Source organism: Lepisosteus platostomus, chromosome 7, assembly GCF_059453375.1.
Source record: "Lepisosteus platostomus isolate fLepPlt1 chromosome 7, fLepPlt1.hap1, whole genome shotgun sequence".
Classification (NCBI taxonomy): Eukaryota; Metazoa; Chordata; class Actinopteri; order Semionotiformes; family Lepisosteidae; genus Lepisosteus; species Lepisosteus platostomus.
In genome coordinates, this window is record NC_142617.1 from 61,967,255 (window position 1) to 61,987,565 (window position 20,311).

Genomic DNA, 20,311 nt, shown 5'->3' on the forward strand with positions numbered 1-20,311 from the left:
GTGTTTGCGGGGGTTGGGCAACTGAGACGCTGAATGACTAAATTGTTCGCTTTTAGAAATAATGCTGCTTATTCAAAACATAATAACAATAATTATGGCTTACGTAACTAAAAACATCCTTTGCTGCTTAGATTTCGATCTTTCTGCTTTTTTTACATGTTCATATTCTGCGCTTATTTTAAATAAAACTGATATGCTACATTAATTTTAGACAATGCTGCATTATTGCATATAGTATATAAACCCTGATTTTTTATGAATATTACTAAATACGAAAGTAAAGTACTACTTTTAACCAAAATTCTCTTAACACACTTTTTGAGGAACCAAAACGTATAGTTCTTTTTCATGTAAATTAAAACTGCTGTTTAAAGACATTCTAAGGGACATTCTCTTAAACTTGCGAAAGTTGTATTTAGTAATGTTGTAAAAGTACAGGCGTAGGATTAGATTAATTAAATTAATTCATTATTTCGTTTTGGTTTATTCACTTGCAATACACTACACCTTTACTTTATGACATTCTGTATTAAAGTCTAACCACTAAACAGGTAACATTCGGTATAGCACTAAGTGTCTCAAGCCAGTTAAATCCCAAAAAGCTAAAGAAATCAGTTTGGGCAAGTCATGAAAGTGAAGGTAGTTAAGTGTAATTTCTTAATAAGCAAAGAAAGAATAAATAAAATCAAAAATAAACCGCAACTCGTGAATATTATTACTGTATTACGGAAGGGCACAAAATAACAGTGTACCCCTGCAATACTATCTTAATAAATGTTATGTGATTTTCTGTCATGGAAGCTCAACATGGGTAAAACACTAAACTAGCTCCCTCCACTGGTGCGCTTGGTCACTGCACTTCCTCCAGACTTTAGTCACAGAGGGCCAGTAGTTGCCTGTATGTCTGTTTTTTTTGTCACAGTCACAACTCTAAATTATGTAGATACGAGCAGCTTGATGTGACTCATTAAACAATCGCACCAGCTACATTTGGAAAATATGGACTAGAAGTGGAACATCACATCTGCAGGTGCAGTTCTTTTGGTTTAGTAGCACTCCGAATTGCGTTGCTTTACTGGAGTAGTGGTTTTAACATCGTGACAAGTCCTGATCAGACTACCGTTTTTTACAGTAGATTGGCAGCCGAGACACTAATGAGAGAATAATGATTTTCCGCAAAAGGGAAAAGGGAAAAATGTTGCCTATTAACAAAAATCACAATTCCAGTTACGTTTTTTTTTTATTCATGTTTGTACGGATAAGGGTCCTAGCGTCTTTTCTCTTACCAAGGTCAACACCTTCAAGGTCAACAGCACTTGCCAAATATTCCCAGTAGATGGTGCCGTCTTGCTTGATGAACAAGCAATATAAAACCACAGATTTTGTTTGTAGTTTAGAAAGCAATGCTGTTTCACCTGTTAAAACAATAGAAGAACAAATCTGACATTTTTTAATTTGTAATTTTAACCTTGTGACCATGCTATTCCACTTTGGTCAGGTGCATTTCTGTTGAAATGTCTCCCAAAAGCATGCCTTTTCTTCCTTCAGGAAAGGTCTGTGCCAAGTGTTTATGGGACACTCCACTGACTGGTTTCTTGCCAGTTCTCAGATTCCAAAGCAAAAATAAACATACTTTTGTCTTTCAAAAGTAACTCAAGGTGTTCTACTGCTCATCACTGGTAGTAGAAAGGGGAATTCAATACAATATCGATATTCGGAATCAGGGACCCTGCTTCCAAACAAAAAAGGCAAAAACGTTTTTTTTGTTTGTTCCTTTTAAGCAGGATCAAAAAGATCAATAACCATCCATTATCCATTATAAGAAAGGTGCCCATTCCTGATAAGGTCATGGAATGACACAGAGCCTGTCCTGGAAGCAGAGGGTGGGAATCAGGACAATAGCTAGGACTGAAAACCACCAGGATAGTTAGAGAGGTAATAATATATTTTTTTAAATTAAGTGGTATTTTATACAAAGCTTTTGGTACAGAGGTAGAGGATGAAACTAGAGAGGTAGTGCTATGTATAATCACTGATGCAGAGGAATTCCTACTGCAGGACGTTCACAATTGGGTTGCCAGGCAGTGGAGTGTCTCGGGATCGGGCAGTGAAGATTTTGCGGTTTTAAGACTTAAGCTAGTATTCACTTTATAATGCAGGCATCTGTTTTCCTCTTTTCATTGTAACAGCTAGGCTTTGTAGGAATAAGACTTTGAAATTGTGTTCTGTGAAACCCAGATCTTAAGAGGCAATTGCTATTAATGAGAGACAAGAGCTCCGGTACTGGGGATTTTTGTGTTTCCACCAGCCTTTTGAAGCTAATGGCTCTGCCATGCATAATGAATGCATTCCTCTCCTATTTGCAGATGGCAGCCAACCCAGCAACTTGAGATGGTGAGCATTAATAGAGATTGCAATAAAAAGTGTCAAATATTGTTTGTTCTGGTGAAAACCAAGCAGCTGTTTCATAGACAAATCAATGCTGCCTAATTCAGCAATAAGCACCTCCTGGCAACTTCCTCTGTTAGCTTCCTAACTTCAGAGCTCATGTGGACTGGGAGAAATTCCTAGAGTTATTAGGAACTGCCATTGGAACAGACTGTCTCGGGAGAAAAAACTGTCAGTGTTTGAGGAAGCTGGAGAGAGAAAAATGTAGCATTCTTGATTGATAATCATGAATAATGAAACAAAAGCTAGACAATATGAGCTTATTGAACTTATGACAATAAGATGTGCTAGCTGATTTTTATAGTAAACAACATTCACATGCATAAGCATTTTGTTGCAACCAAATTCATCAGAACTTTGATCGAGTCAGAAACTATTTTAACACCCAGGAAAGGTACGTGCTCTGCTATCATATCAGAAAACCATTGTTTATCTGCAACTGGTATGATATTAACTGTATTAAAATGTAAGCATGAAAGTATGTAAAGAAGAGACTAGGTGTGAATACTGCAGAGGAAAAAGAAATGGATCTGAATATAGTTTAATGGACAGTCTTCAAACTGAAACCTGACTTTTTGTGGGAAGGAATGGCTTTGGGGTGCGTAGGTCAGAGATTCGCAATAACCAGCCTGACGACCAGTATTCAGATTTCGTTCATACACACACAGTGTAAAAAAGCACTTAAAACTGCCTTCAGCAATCCATGCTTGCGGTGAAACGGCCAAACAATTAACTCCAGAAAATGTGCAGTCATCTAGAGTTGTACATAATTGAAAGTATACAGCATGTAGTACAGAACTTCGTTTTCTCTGCTTGAAAACAGTCTCTATCCTTGGAAGAAAATCTTCTCTGTTTATGCTTTTCTTTTGCAGCCGCTGACACATTCGTAGCCTGCCAAGGGTTGGACTGTGCTTGGGAAGGCTGCAAGCAAATAGTGTCTAAACACTATTGGGTCTTTCCTGTGGTGCACCAGCGAAGTGGGCCTAACTGTTCAACTACAGTGCATTACTTACTTCAAAGCACAGGTTTAGGATAAGCAATTTGAACACTGGTGTGCTTGACTGCTTAGTCACATTGTTCCTTAAGGGGCTTTGATTAGTGTGTAGGTGGTGAGAATGTACTGCCAGTCTACTTCCTGGGGGAAGGGGGGGCACTGGAATTGGAGAATCAGACCATTTTACTTTACAATTTCCACTTACCTTTTCCGATATGACTGAGTGAATCATGAGCACATTTTTTATTTTCTGCACTGCATAAGGTTCATTACGGGGTCATGCATCAGATCATATGGTTAGAAACCTCTTCAGCGCTACTGGATGTGATTGGGGATTTCATGTATTTTATTCTCCTGCATTACAACATTGCCTGGAGACAACAACCCTTCAAAATTTAAACTTTCAGTCCTGAAGCAATGCAGATTTTGCCACTTAGGTACTTTAGCGTGAGAAACAAAATATTGCGAGGTATTGATCATTTTAAGGGCAGCTGAATAATAATGAATTATTCATAACAGTTATTTTGCCGATGACAAAAATCCTAAATCAAGAGGTTTAAAAATAAACCATTGAAAGAAGTCCAATTTTATTCTGTGAAACTGGACATTCATTACACAGTAAATAAAGGTATTTCTTCAAAAGGCACTAGTCAACAAAACCACCTTTAAAAACTGCATATGTGTGTATACCTGTATGAAATGTACCTCTGTGTTTAAATTCAGAACACACTATACAGATCTTACATCAACTCACAAATTCTGTAGTCAAAACTGATTTCATGCAAAGCACAACTGGAGGCTGCCAGCCTGTGAGTAATACTCGCTATCAGCAGTATTGGCAATCAACCACCGCCTTTCTCATGTGGACTTGTTGCTGTTCCGGAGTATGAGAATCAACAGGAAAACTAATTTGGACTTGCGGAAAATTTGAGTTCTTATTGGAATTAACTCAGCAACAGCAAAGGAGTGAATAAGCAAACCTTTGTGATACTTTTTTACAGAATTGTTCTACTGACTTCTGCGCAAAACTCATTCATCTTATGTAACCAAGTTCTCACTGTTACTGTTTTAGACGCATTCACCAAAGCATAAAATAATTATTTCAGTAATCAAACAGACATAGATTCCTTCCTAATAGTATCGCAGGTACATGCACCGTTGAGTTTGTTAAAATACAGAACTCTGTATTGAATCTATTTGATCTTTCCGCGCATACGCACTTGGGAAGATTAAACCTGAGTTTACATCCAGCGAAAGTTGCACGCCACCAAGTCAAGTCAGATCCTGCACCCAACCCGTGTCGCTCCGAAGCACTGAATCGCCTCCACTCAGGCTCCAGCACAAGTGAGGTATCAAGCGCCATCCCTCGGCGCGACACAAATATGCAGTAATGCAGCCCCCAAGTACAGTGCATCCCAACGCCATTTTAAACTGTCTCTCCGTCTCCGTCCCCCTCCCCACCACCACCTCCTCCTCCTCCTCCTGCGCTGTCCGTAGGCGAAAAGCAATCTACCTCCCGCGGTTAACTGACGTGAAAGCAGGCGAACGGCGGCGCACGGCGCTGCGGCGCAAGACGACGCCAGGTAAGGGGCTCGCCAATGGCGCGGCGAAGGAGGGCTGGGCGCTGGGGGTCTGTGACGTCACCGTGTGGCCGAGATAGGGGGAGGAGTGACTTTGGGCTTCTGCTGCAGCGGAGAATGACAAGAAGATGAGAGAGAGAGACGGGGACAGAGCGGTTTGCTTATTATAGGCAATAATAACAAGTATTTATACAGGGGCCTGAGGGGGAACGCGTAAGATGGGGAGTAATGACTGAATGCATGACGGTAAGATATTGCTTTTTTTTTTGTATTCTACCTTACGGGATCGCTATAAAGTCTAAATATTTAATAAGAGTCAGCTGTTCAAATCACTGCAGACCTGAACAGGTGCGCCCTGGTTTTGTAAATGTAAGACGTCTCTGAAATGTTTTTTGCATCTGGCAGGTTATGCATTTGCTCTTCGTGAAGTATGTAAACCTAAAGCTAAGCAAGGGGTGACGCGGGTGCACCGTGATCGTAACGGAGCTGGTGGGGGGCTCAGAGCAGCTCTTCGGAGAGTTGCTGTGTTTTGGGGATGTGATGCGGCGAGATAGCGATCTAACCCGGAAATTTCAGGAATAAAAGAAAGTCTTTTGTGTGGTCGCGCAGGGATAATACTCTCGCATAACCGTACGGCGCTCCATTCGCATGTCGCTAACTTAATTGTAATGGTTGTTTCGGCCGCGATTAAAAAGACACCGCTGTCGTGTCGCGCAAGGTGTGCTGTTGTTTGTGGGGTAGCTTGTAGGTTGGCGTTTGGTCTGTGGTACCTGGGTGGAGGATGTAGCAGTACACAAGGCACTACACAAACACCTTCAGAGACACGAAAGCTTACACTGTCTGTATCTCGGCTTTCTATCGTACCCCCCTATTTCTGATGTTAACGTGACCTGTTTGAAACCATTACAAGGTGGCATGCAATTTGGGCACTGTGACCGAAGAACAGTATCCTGTATCGTAACTTCTCGCTTCAACTTTGATCTGATTCTTTGCCGTACTGTACCTTAACGATTAGTTTATGGAGACCGCGCGTTCTTTGCCTCATAAAAAACATCTTAGTTCAGAGAATAACACATAAAAAGGCAACCTAAAAAAACATGTGAGCGAAACAATAGACGTCTTTGCAATGCGTGGATACACTTTCAAATTTTTGGTTTATTTATGCGTAATGCTAGAAATACATATATATTTGCAAACGAAAATAATTGTATGGCCTTTAGACGCTATTGTGGTGAGCACTTAGTTAATAATGTCTTTGGTTTCTGAACAGCAGGCAGATCTAAATACACTGTGATCAAGAAATACACTATTATTTATACAATATATACAGTATTAACCAAGAAGGGTGTTTTTTTACACCCGTGTCTGTATGTTTAATTTAAATGTAATTTTGAACGGTATAAGCAAAAAAAGAAACAAGAAGGAAAGCGCTATTGTTTTGCCTAACCGGGGACTGCTGTGCACAGTCTTGCCATCTCCACAGGCAAATTTGATTGTTTTTGAATGTCCTGCAGAAGGAGGGTCAGGATGCTTTAGGCAGGCATCACCATCAGCTAAACTAGGAGAGCTTGAGCAGATAAAGCATGACTGTAGGAGTCTTGAAGAGGTACTGAGGGAGTCTTGCACTCATCTGTCAGTTTGCAAAGAGGACTCTCTCAATATGACAAATACCTTTGTGACCCGTAACATAAAATCATATACATATATGCCTGTAATATTTTCATTGTCATTCCTCTAAATATGAACTTTTCACATCTGAAAAAAACCCGTTTTCAAACAGAACATGTGGCGTTTCTTATCCTTTGAAGGTTGGCAGTTCACTTGAGAAGCATCTCGTCAAAGGAGCCTTGCTCAGCGTTCTTACAGACGGGGTGTTTTATTAACGGGTGAAGAGGATTTGTCACATCCCAACATCACAGTGGATGATGATGATTAATACTTTGCTTTTATCCTGACAAAAGATGATCCTTTCCGTACGAGCTGGGGAGTTCAGATGTAGATGTACTTTCAGTATATTATGAGCTGTTCATATAATGGAGTAAATATGGGGGCATTATAGCTTGCATTTTAATTCTTGTATATATTTTTTTTTAAAAAACAAAAGGTTTACGTAAGCTCTCAGTTATAATAGCATGTAATTAACTTAAACTCTTGTGGAGAATTAATTTTGCCTCAAATTGTAATCATCGTTGACTGGTCTATGCTGGTGATTGTCTAAAATTGCAGGGGGCAGTTTGTGGATGCCAGGAGTCAGCTAAAGACGCTACAGATCACACGGAATCCCTCCGTTGACTGGATATGTCTCAGTGGGCACCTGGGTCACTCTGTTCCACCTCCTGCAATAGGTTCACGTCCAGCATCACCAAAGTGGACTCAGCTCTTGATTTTCAGATGGCTGTAGTTCGCTTTGTCCCTCAGTGGCCTGTTCCATTCATCCCCCACGTTCGAGTGAAACTCTTTTAAAATGGACCATGCATGTCTACAATAAGAAGATGATTGATGAGCTCCTTGCATTCCCCATAACACACATTTCCTGGTCCATTTTTTCCATTTATCTGAGTGGTGACACTCCAGGGCTCCGAGTCTTATGAATGGCTGGCTGACTGAAAATCGCCAAATAACTGGTGCTAAAGATCAGTCCGGATCTAAGCTGGTTTGATTTGGTTGTCTTCTTTTGAAACCCTTTGTGTCCTTCTGTTGCAGGGGCTCTGTGTTCTGCCTGCCTTGTGTTGTCAGGAAGCTATGATACAGTTCAACCAGATGTCATTCCATCTAAGAGAATGACAGGAACATGTTTTCTTTTCTCTTCCCCCTTGTTATTTTCCACATTGTTAAGTGACACTTAATTTGCTGACCTTTGTTTTTATCTTAGTTCTTTGGGGATGTAACATATCTTCTCCACTGAAATGCAGGTTGTGTGCTTGACGCAAACTTGTCAGCGTGGCTCAAACTTGGAGGGTGTCATGGGCACCGTAAAATTATGAGGAATCACTATTCTTGGCCATTCATTTCTTGAGTCGTAAGAAAACATCATTTACATTACTGTTTTAGTTTCTTGCTGCCTTTCTTTTTGTTTTCTGGTGTGAGAAGTGCAATATTTCAGCATCTGTAGTATAGTTTAGCCAAGTTCCAAAGCGCTTCCACAAAAATGAGCAGTACAGTATCTCAAAAGGAATCTCACTTTCCTTAAATTCCATATTAACTTTTATATAAATCCTTAACCTTTAACAATTTTCAAAAATATAGATCCTTAATCCTTGATTTCAGCATTGATTTCTGGATCTTTTGCCAGAAGCTGACCTTTGACTTTCACTCTGTTAGGATTGGGCTTTCTGGTGAAGCCTTTCGAACTTATATAGAATAATAATAATTCCTTATACTTATGTAGCACTATTCTGGACACTCCACTCCGAGCTCGTTACAGGTAATGAGGACTCTCCTTCACCATCAGTGTGCAGCCCCTCCTGGATGATGTGTTGGTAGTCAGAAGTGCACACCAGCTCTCAGTAGGGAGGAGATCAGAGTGATGAAGCCAATTCATAGATGGGGATTATTAGGAGGTCATCATTGGTAAGGGCCAATGGGAAATTTGGCCAGGACTCAGGGGTTACACCTACTCTTTTCAAAAAGCATCTTGGGATTTGTTTAATGACTATAGAGAGTCAGGACCTCAGTTTTACATCTCACCCAAAGGATGGTGCCTTTTTATAGTAGGCATTAGGACCCACACAGACTGTAGGGTGAGCACCCCCTACTGCCCCTTTTAATAACCCTTCCAGCAGCAACCTTAGTTTTTCCCAGGAGGTCTCCCATCCAGGTACTGACCAGGCTCACAGCTGCTGAGCTTCAGTGGGCTGCCAGTTGTGAGTTGTGAGTGGTAGCGTGATATCTCTGCTGCCTATAGATCATAACAAGAAAATAAGAAATCTAGAAATATAGAAACCTTTGGGTTTAGTATTGGAAATCATTTTAGCAGCCTGAGAAATTTTTTTAAAAAAGTGTTTGAACTAAAATGGCAGATGGTTTAAAAATCATGTTTTCATGCAATTTCTTTTCATGGACGCTTACATGAGAAAATGATTGTGATGTATTGAAAGCAGTGAGAATATATAGACATCACAATAGACCAAGGTTAGAATTTTACACTTGGATGTTGCACTTGGCATCTATGCAATGCAATAAGAACAAAACAAATGCATGCAAAAATATCTCCACGAAGAAATGTGACCCTAGAATGGAGAAGTCCCACTAAAGTATTTTAATCATACAAAAATTATTCTTTTTCCTTCAAAGCTGTGATTTGACTTTAGCTCCCCAAAGACTGTGTTCATGGAGTATAAACACTGTTTCTCAGGAAGGGAAATTCTGTGTAAGTTTGTTTTGCTATATTACACCACAGCTTTAGAGACCTCCTACCTTGCCAAGACAGGTAATTCATTTTTTCACAGGACTGTTGCAGCACCTTGAAGTATTTTATTTTAATCAATTTTTAATTTTCCATTCATTGCTTATTGCCATTTCCCTCCTGGATGATTGATATTGCTATGGAATATTTTTAAGGAAATAGTACTTTTCATCCGGCATTGAAACAGTGTTGATAAAAGTAAGGGTTTACCTGTTCTTTAGAACACACAAATCAGAGATTTTTTTCTAGACCATGAAAAAGTCGAATTTGTACTAGTGCTATTTCCAATTTAAGCTTAGATCTGACAAAATGTTATTTTTGTCGAATGAAACAAAAACATGGAGGTGTACATGTGCTTTGTTTCAATAATATATAGAGTTTCTTCACCTTGTCTCATCAGTATGTTTAAATCCTGTGAGTAAGAACAATTTAGGTTAAAATGGCTGCAGTGTGTTGATGTCGAAGCACGGTGCTATTGCTGTATTGTGCATCGCCTCAGCCAGCTTCTAGTCCTGTCCATGTCCCCGCTCTGGCAAAGATATAAGTCATGCTTGAGGAAGGCCCAGTGAAAGTCAGAAGTGTGGTTCTGTCATTCGTTATTATGCATTCTAGAAAAGTATTTGGAAACTGTAATATAGCCTATACCTTAAAGGCAGCAATAAAGCACAACAGCATAAAAATGCTTCTTTTGTCAGTATTTCTACAGTGTTAACAGTTGCATACTGTGCAAGTAAACGGTAGTTCACTTTATTGTATAAAAAACATTCTATGGGTGGAGCAGTGGCTCTGTGGATAAGGATCTGTGCCTGTGGCTGGAAGGTTGCCGGTTCGTATCCCGCGGCCGGCAGAGGAATCCTACTCCGTTGGGCCCCTGAGCAAGGCCCTTCACCCCAACTGCTCCAGGGGCGCCATATAAATGGCTGTCCCTGCACTCTGACCCCAAGCTTCTCTCTGTCTGTGTGTCTCATGGAGAACAAGTTGGGGTACATGAAAAAGACAAATTCCTAATACAAGATATTGCATATGACCAATAAAGTGATCTGGTCTTATCTTAATTATAGTTGTAAAGTAATACTTAACTGTTGCTTCATTCTTTCAGTTGTATTTGGTTGGATTCATTACGTTATTTGTATTTGTATAGCAGTGCCATTTTTGTGTTTTAGTAGACAATTTTCAGCAGTTTAGAAAAGCAAGGTAATACAATGAATTTAGTTTGCTCAAAAATCATCCTTCCATATTTGAATATTTTTTAAAAGCGTGAAATGTGTACTTAGATGGTAACTACTCAACAAATAAGTGGCTGACTGATTAAAGCTTTTTGTGATATCATGGGATTCAAGACAGCTTAATTATATTTTTATTTATTTGTATTTTAAATTGTCATGCAGTTGAAGCCATTTATGTCTACTCTTAAACTGGTTGCTGAGTAAGAATCGGCGCTCCAGTCAGAGTTAAGCATCCAGCAGGAATGCAGGAAGCTTGACCTGGTATGTGTGGGAGCTCAGAGCTAAGCATTTTGAATTAATTCCCCTATAATGCAACATCTGGGCTTAGAATGAAGCCATACCTCCTCGACAAATGCAGAGTCAGAGACAGAAGCAATAGTGACAGTGCACGTGCAAGCTAAGCATGCACAGTTAATTGAGTGGCTGCTGTCTATAGTTCATAGCCTGTACTACAGGACTGGGCAAACTGTAGCACAGGGAGCAATATTTGTTTTTGAGTATATCCTGATCATTTCTGGTGAGCACTTGATGCTGCTGTTTTCAAGAAGAACAGTATTCTTTCATGTAAGAGCCTTCTTTAACTAATGACCTAAATAGAAAACTAAAGGGTCCTTATTGAGTGTAATAGCTAAAAAGGGGTCTCGCAACTAGAGCGTTCTTTGCCTCATAGGAACGATGTGGGTATTTTGAAATACCTTTATGTGGAAAAGCATTTATTGCTGAATGAGGAGGTTTCACACCCTTTGTCCTCGGAATACTGCAGGAGAGATACACTTGCCCTTTCTTTAAACCCAGCTGCTGTAGTGCTTCTAATATCGCAGCATTGCACAGCACCAGGACAACCTTTAGAAGCACTGAAGGCAGATTATTTTCTCAGCAGTCAAGCAGCCATGGCAGTGAGTCTTAGTGATGACTGGTAAAGCATTTATGGAAATTCATAAAGAAAACCTTCTCTGGCTGTACAAAGCAATTGCTTATGCAGTGTAATTGCTTTGTCTTCAGTGTCGTCTTCTACTGTTTTTCTGCATTGTATGACATTTAAAGGTTTTGCTTTATGATTCAGTGTATGCCAGAGTGGTTTGTGTGATATAGCAAGGCATCAATTAATTGATTTATAATGTAATTCAGACACTTTCGTTAAAACATTAAAGTAGGGCACTTGTAGGCATTTGAGCACACGGGCAGAGATTGTGTCTTATTGTAATTCAATTGCTCATATGAATTCAGAGCCGGTGTATAGGATTTTCTCACAATATAGATTGAATAGCACTTTGATCATTAGCATAAACAATCTTCCAAATCGGCAAATGCAAAGTGATTTTCAGGGTGTTTGTTTCAGTACATCATCTGCTCTTAACTATGACAATTCCAGCTAAAATTCCCAAAATACATGTCAGATGAGGAGAATTAAAAAAAAAATATATTTTTATGTCCTATCTTGCTAGATGGTAACTGTGATTTTTAAATTGGTTCCTTTGAAAAATGGTGAGTAAAATCAGTTTTGGAGAACAAAGATATAAGTTGTCCTTATGAAAAATGAAAAGGTATTTGTTTAAAAGGTTATAGAGTCTTTCCTCCTTGGAATATGTTAAAATCAGGATATTACAGACATGTTAATGAATATGTCGGATATAAGTGTCCTTTAATGCTTTTTTGGTTTATGGTGATGTTTTTTTTTTAACATTGTCTCAATTGAACCAAAAGGTTAATGTGAAGAAAATCAAATTAAAGGCACAACGCCATGTCAATGAATTAAGCCTGTCTCAGTATAGAATTTATATAGACAGTACTTTGTAGTGTTTGTGTTCTTTTTATATTAGACTTCTGATGTTGAAATGGCTTTGAATTCTTATTCTCTTTATGACTTGAAGGCATTTACTGCAAAACGAGTTTAAGCTAGGAGTACTTCCACGTAAATCTGCTTTTTATAAACAAGCCAAATAAGAAGTATGTAATGCATCATCATGTTCCAAGCAGTAAATCTCTGGATGTTTTGTATATGTGTAGTGAAAAAGTATTTTCTGTTGTTAGCCAACTTAGTACAGGAAGTGGAGACAACCATTTTATTTATTATCAAGAAAGTCATAAATCCCTAGACAACATGGAGCAAATCCTGTTGTGACCATTTCATTTCTCTGGGTAATTATAGAAACCAGGAGAGTTTTGCCATTTATCATGCTAATAGAAACTGTCCATTTACTGTCCCAACACTTATTCTAATTGCTCGCTTCCACCATGAAAGACAGAATGCTTCTGAGGCCCTATTAGTACTATTATAACCTTTTCTAGAAGTCAGAACCACACTCTGGATGGGATGTCAGTCTGTCACACCAGTCAACTATGCCAGCTTGTATCTGGGAGATGGGAATATCTTGAGAAAACCTGGCTAGATGCAGGGAAAATGTGCAAATTCCGCACACAAGGCTCTCCAGGCCAGTATTGAATCCTAGAGCTGTGAAGCAGCAGCACTAACTCTACTCCACTGAACCACTTTCATTGACTGGTCTTATGTGTTTCACCCAATGTGTTTTTAAAAGGTTAGAACACATTTTGCTCCTTAAAGTAAGTTGAACCTTCTCCCTTTAACTACTGCAACAGAAACATTCATAAGTTGAAACAAATGTTTCACAGTTTGTGGTATCATGTAAGGGGCTGTAAATCATCTTCTTTTTAGAATACTTTTACTTTTATGTATGCAGTTAAAAACAAACTGTGTATATGTATGCTTAGGTAAATCTGAGTTCGGTAAATTCATTGTTATCTAGGTATCATTGCAAGGCTACAAAAAAGTCAGGCAGAAGGGCAGCAAGACTTTACTTTGCTGCTTCCTGACTTCCTCCAGCTCAATAAGCTCAATAAAATCAAATGTGTTAAGGTTCAGTCCAGCAGTTAGTCTATCAAAGAGTAGATTGTAACTGTGCTCTTCCATACCCTGGGGCAAACCATATTCTAGTTACAAATGAATACGGGTCTGTAAGTAAAAGTGCTTTGTACTGTATATAAAACACGATTCACCTTGTTTGGCAGTAGGTTGCAGATGTGCTTTATGGTAAAGCCTTCATGTCCTAATCGGAGAATATTAAGTTTACTGTCATCTGTAAAGAACTTCAAAGGACAGTTAAAGACCACTTATTTGTTTCGAGAAGGATTCCGTCTTTAAGAGTGCTCTGCCCAATCGGGGAAAGTGTTTTAGAGCTCTGCAAGTTCAAGAACTGAACATAATCATATTGATAGTGATTTGGCTAGAGGAAGCAGAGGAAAGTCTTCTTCATCCAATCATTTAATAGTTCTTTTCTTATTGTTAATGGTAGATGTATTCAGAACATGCTACAGAAAAGACATATGGTCCTTATGGTCCTGGCTGTGTGCTGCATTTAAACTATTGACCTTGACAGGAATTCAATTTTTACAATAACTACAAGGAACTGCCTTTGTATTTATTGTAGGACTTCCATTTTTCCATACACTGAAAGAAACTGCAGCCTAAACCCAATGTCTGGTAATGTTATGTCTGGTGTCTCCTTGTGTCTGCAGCATGAATAGGTGAAATATTTGAAAAAGGACTCAGTTCATTCTGCCATGTAGCACAAACGTGATTCATTTTGAACCACTTCATGCAGTGATGCCTGTGTCCCATCTGCGTTTTCATTATTTCACCATTGTAGACACAAAGAACTTTTAAACTTTTCACAGATGGAATACTTAGGTTTGCACATCTGTACTGCATCAGTAAATACATCTAAAGCAGCAAGGGGAATATGACATTTCTTTAGCTAGCATTTTAATCAAGTGACCTGGTGTTCTGGTGTGATAGTTGGGAAGTTTCTTCTTGAAGTATGCTATACTAATGAAAGGGGGTCTTATTTGTCCAGTTACATTTGAATACCTGTTAGTCAGCACCATTGTGGGTGTCAGTAAAGGCATTGTTTGCATTCCCTATAAGTGAAGTTATGCAAGCATATGACTTTCTGTTACATTTATTCTTACTGTACAGCACATCTCCCCTACTTGTCAGAATTAATTTTAGAGTGAAGTGTCATCTAAAGTGCTTTTTATTATTTTTGTACTGGAACCGAAAATGACAGTATGTCTGACAGTCTTTTGATACCAGAAATACCACAAGTGTGAACACATGATAATCTCTGCTCTCCGCTAGAGATTATTTTCAGGTCTAAGTGAGAAGGGAGTGTGAGATTTAATTTTTTTTTTTTTGCATCTTAAGCACCTTTCTAATTAGGTTTTTGAAATTTTGTTTAAAATGTAAAAATAGTTTTTTTAAATTTAAACTTCATAAATAAAGGACTCATTAACCATGCAGGTGAAATGTGGTGTAGTACCGTAAAGTAATGACGATGGAAATTGGACCAGAGGCAGTGGAGTGACCAGTGAGATCAAGGGGGGAGGAGTTCCATGAGAGAACCAGTGTCTTTACATTCAAAGCACAAACGAAGGATGAATTTCTTTTATTATGGTACACTGTGCCTATAGACTGATATGGTAAAGGAGAATGTCATTAGAGGAATGAGCTCACCACTTCAAGCTGATTGATAAAATACAAATTTCTACAGCTTGACAGCGAATGCTGCCTGTTAAAATAAGCCATGTCAATTTGTCTCGCATGCTCTTGGTGGGAAGGTCAAAACAACTCAAGGAAAGAGACACAAAGGAGAGTTGAAAGTGCCATTGTGTTGTTTTTAAGGAAGGCAAGATTGACAGGGTCTGACATTTAAGAATAAAAACAAGGCGGTTTTTAAAGGAAGTATTTTTAAATAGGTGTTATCCATACTTTATCTCTTCTTTCAACGCATTAAAGGCTGTTTGAGTGACCTAACTAAAATATTTATTGGTAACCATTTTTTGTAACACTAAGTAGATTTTTGTTTGAGTTGACTTACAAATAAAATCGGTGTTTTACTCTCTTGTGAAGTGATTTTTAATTTATTTTGGGTATTTTGTTTTCCAGTTTTACCCTGTGGAGGTTGCTACAGTTCTAGTGCTACAATATTCTACTCTCAGAGTACACCAATGTTTTGTGGAATCTCATGTACAGTACACCAGGGTGACTTCATATCTGGGTAAAGGTGGAAAAATAAATGAGAAAAGACTGTTTAAGGTTATCATAAATATCAATCCCGGTATTATGGCTCAGAAAGATAAGGGAGCAATGAGTTGGGAAATATTTTTTTTTATCAGAATGCTTTTTTATTATATTATTCTGGAGAAGAGCAGCCTGTATTAGATGTAGCACTCTGCTGTAGCTGATAAGCACAAAATTAAAGAAGGACAGCTTAAGTGTGTCATTCATGAAGTCCTGCAGTTTTACTTTAAAGAATATTTACACAGGTGTCAGGTTTGTGGATTTTGCCAGGGCTTGATGGCATGTAGGCTCAGCTTTGTAGTTTTTGTTGCATTTATATGAAGCTGTGATTTGTCCTAGAAAAAACGTATGTAATAACCCTCTGACCGATAACGAGATTGTTTACACTTTATGGCCTAAATAAATGTCTTTTAGAAGTTCAGAAAGCTCGGTGGAAATCTTGCTTCCGAGATTTGTCTGAATATTAAAAATCTTTCAAAATCTTATTTTAAAGTTTTGTGGCACACATGGGAGCAGGGTGGGAGCAGAGCTATAGCAGTGGTTGTTTTATAGATCGTGGGATAATAGATGCACAGTCATATGGTAAGAAAACAGTCTTCTTTTTATTTAGCACAGCCTGCTCCTCAATAAGCTTCTGTGCATTTACCCAGGCCATCCTCAGCCATCTCTGAAGTTCCAGTAACAAGTCCTGCCTATGTGCCAGCATTTCAGTCTTGGCTTTTTAGCTTCCCAGCACAGCTCCGGACCTTCCTGAGGGTCCTTTGTCATGCCTCCTGTTTTAGCCAGGACAGTCCTGTAGTGCACACACTTGGCTTGCAGTGGTGTGCAAAGTGTCCTCTGTCTATATCAGCTTTACCAGCAGGTCCAGTGATTCTGTGGTTAACTGTCTGAGAACCTCTTCAGTGCTCTGCTTGAATTCCTGCAACCAGCAGTATTGACCTATTCTGCCATTGGACTGGAATCTTGAGATAATCTTTTTCAAACACAGTATGTTTATGAAAATATCCTTGCCTTGTCTCCAAATAGCCACTAGTTTTCAAGACTTAAAACTCTTACTTAAAACTTAGAAAATATGTGTCCGTAGTTTGCTAGCCAGTTTGACGGCCAGTGAAAAGTCTCTATTTCCTGGGTTTTAAATCTTTGCCTGACCAATCGTCTTCCACCAATTTGAGCAGGTGATTGAGGATTTGAAGCGATTTTAATCATTATTGCTCAACGGGGAATGTTGTTCAGACAAGGATCTCCATCCTGTCTCCACCAACTTCTCTCCTCCAGTTTGTCAAAAACGAATAGTAAGTAAAAATAAATGAGTGTAACAATACGGAAGAGTGCAAAGCCAGAAACATATCACCATGCTATACATTTTAGAACACTGTTGATAGTGTGTATGTCATTGTGTCCCTTAGCATATACATTTGTAAATGATTGCACGGTAATGTATAATAAAGAAAGTAACTGCTGTGTGTTAACCCTGGTGTCCTGGCCAAATTTCCCCCTGGCCTTGACCAATCATGGCCTCCTAATAATCCCTATCAGTGTATTGGCCTCATCACTCTGTTCTCTTCCCCACTGATAGCTGATGGGTGGTGTGTGTGTACTCGTGCACTTTGACTGCTGTCGCACCATCCAGGTGGGGCTACACATTGGTGGTATACTTTTTTCAAGAAGCACAACGGGACTTTAAATGACCACGGAGAGTTATGACCTCGGTTTTATGTCTAATTTGAAGGATGACACAATTTTTAGAGTATATTTGTCCCCATCACAATACCGGGGCATGAGAACCCACACAGACTGCAGGGTGAGCAGGGTGAGTACTGGCCAGGCTCACACCTGCTGCTAAGACTTCAGTGGGCTGCCAGTAGTGAGTTTCAGGGTGATATAGCTGCTGACATAGGTAATAAACTGATGCCTTGACTAATTGGTCATTAGGGTGGATGGCTTGAGCAATCTGGGTTTCCTAATGTACCCCTTTAATTCAGACAGTGAAGAAACTTCTTGCATCTCAATCTGAACTGCCGTGTAATGGGGCTACTGGTACAACATGAGTGTGGTACGTCGAGCAGGTAGATGTTGCACTTCAGGGGCAGAGGAAATCTCTTTCTTCCTATATGTAAAGTGCTTTGGAGATCCTTGGGGATGGAAACATCCTATGTAAAAGTAAGGAGTTGTTATTATTAATTCCTGTTTGATAGACATGCCTTAATCTGTTATAATGGTTGAGCACAGTCATGCAGCTTGAATGAAACTAATGGCTCTATGTGGGCTGATTCTTAAAAGAACTGGAATACTTTAAAGAAGATGGTGACAGAAATTGTTCAGATTGTGCTGACTCAGGCAGCAGGAACTGTGGCTTGATCTATTTCATGTGTCTGAGTAAGCAAGGCTTTTAGACCACACTTCCAGCCCATAGGAAACCATAAAATGAAAATTGAACGAGGTGAGGACATGGAGTGCCTTAATGATTTCAGAGGTCAGAACAAGTACAGTACAGTAGGTTTCCTGCTACTGTATTTGACCGTTTCTGCTTGCTTCCTTTGGTGATACAGGGTTCGTATAAAACAGCCCTGATGTTTTGCCTGTGTGGTACTTTTGGTATAAAATATTTGTTTTCATTTTCTGGTTTGTATTTTTTGTATTTATTAAAATAATCTGGTGGTTTTCAGATTCAGTTAATATTGGTGTGCAGTATTATAACATAGCTGTGTCAGGTTTTCTTACACTATAGAAGGCGAATCAAGTAGGACAAAGTCCACAAACACCATTGGAAGGGTTCATGTCCTTGGATAAATTAGTTTCTACTCCATATGAAAGTCCAATTTGAAATTAAATGTACTCCAAGTGGCAATTAATGTTTTGTTATAATATGTTTAGTTACAACCATTGAGGACTTATGATTGTCTGGATAGTTGAAAAACATACTTAATTGTGCCTCGATCAAGCAGTCTCAAAGTCTCAAAGGCAGCCAAGAGCTAAATAGGTTTTCTCTGGCTGATTGGAACATTCCAGTGTGTCTGCCTCTTGATAAGATCCACTGGTTTCGCATAACACAAAGCACTGCAGGAAGACGTGATTTGTGGGTAGGATGGGTTTTAATATGAAATCATGCACAATAAACAAGCTTTGACGGACTAGATAGTGACAAAGATCTGACCAGCAGCTTGATTACTCTTAGTGGAGTGAATATTGTAATTTTTGCTGGAATTTACAGAGGAGTTTTGAGATACTTTATTTTTACTCCAGTCGTGGGATAAATTTTGTAGTTTGCAGTTTGTATAATCTGATCTATGCTTTTACTGTAGTTAACAAAGAACATTTGATCTTGCACTTAAAATGACTGCATGTAAAACTTTGATCTACTTAATTTGCAACTTTTAGTTCTGCTTCATGTTTCTGATAGGTTTTCGTAATAAGTTCAAATAAAGAATAACAAATGATGAATATGGCATTCTGTATATTTGCCCGTAGTAAGCTAGACCCAAGCAAGGACATTTGGAATAGCCTCTTTGTTCTGTCGTATGTTGTTACTATTTTATCATATGTCTGCATCTATGTATTAGTTTTTAAAGGGCTGGAGGTAGAGATGTGGTTCTTGCTTGAACTACATTCCCCAGAAAGCTGGAAAAGTACTTGTGGTTTCTTTTGGGGGTTTTGGTGTCATTAAGAAGCATAGCTGTCTGGCTATATTTATGAAGTGGGTACATTAAGTTCTTCAGTTAGGCTTTTTTGTTGCTTTGGAGCTTTAAATAAACTTTAAATAAAGAGCACTGTTTCTTTTTACCTTTATGTCTGAGTTTGTGTGTTTGTTGTCTTGAGACTCGGCTATGAAGCAGTACCTTTTATGGCTCCCCACCACTGGGCAGACCACACTGCCTTTGTTTTCCTAATTTAATTTGCACTAATCTAAAATGTTGTTTTCCTGTGGTATACGGGAGACTGGTTAGAATCATCTGCTGGGCTCAAGCAGAATGAGGAAAATGCAGATAAATGCTTTAATTGAAGTGATGTGATTAGCGGAGTACTGCAGGGATCTTTATTAGGATCAGTGATCTTCCTTATTTATATCAATAATCTAGATTCTAACATGGTAAGTAAACCTGTCAAGATCACAGATAATCCTGTGATAATGTAAAAGCTGCAATTCAAACAGAATTCAAGGACTGAATTCAGTGATCTAGCAAATGGATTTAATGTAGACTAGTGCAGAGTATAAGACGCTACTAGCAAAAATGTAAAATATGATGGGGAATAAAAACTGACACTGAAGAAGCTGATTATGAAAAAGACTTAGATGTTTATGTTAACACATCCTTTGCATTTCCTAAACAGTGTTGGGAAGCAATATAAAGGCAAACATAATGTTAATGATATACAGTAGTTAAATGTAGAATTTAAATTAAGGGAGGATATGTTAAAATCTTATATGTTGAATATTGTGTACAATTCTGGTTACCTCATTACAAAAATATATTGCAGCTGTGCAATAATTCCAGAAAAGAGCAACCAGATACATTCTGAGGTTTAAGAGATTGTTCTCCACCGACAGAAGAAAGTTAACAT

At 38.8% G+C, this 20,311-nt stretch overlaps 1 protein-coding gene across 5 annotated transcripts in view; it reads left to right on the forward strand.

The window, feature by feature from the left end:
* The first annotated feature begins 4,952 nt into the window (after nucleotides 1-4,952).
* otud7a (OTU deubiquitinase 7A) overlaps nucleotides 4,953-20,311 on the forward strand; it is a 107,576-nt gene continuing 92,217 nt past the window's right edge. For 4 of the 5 annotated variants that reach the window (XM_088641609.1, XM_088641608.1, XM_088641607.1 and 1 more), the window contains exon 1: nucleotides 5,100-5,268. The gene's annotated coding sequence lies outside the window, so the exon portion shown is untranslated. Of the gene's footprint in view, nucleotides 5,026-5,099; nucleotides 5,269-20,311 lie in introns of those variants that run through there. The other variant, XM_088641610.1, reaches the window with a different exon arrangement.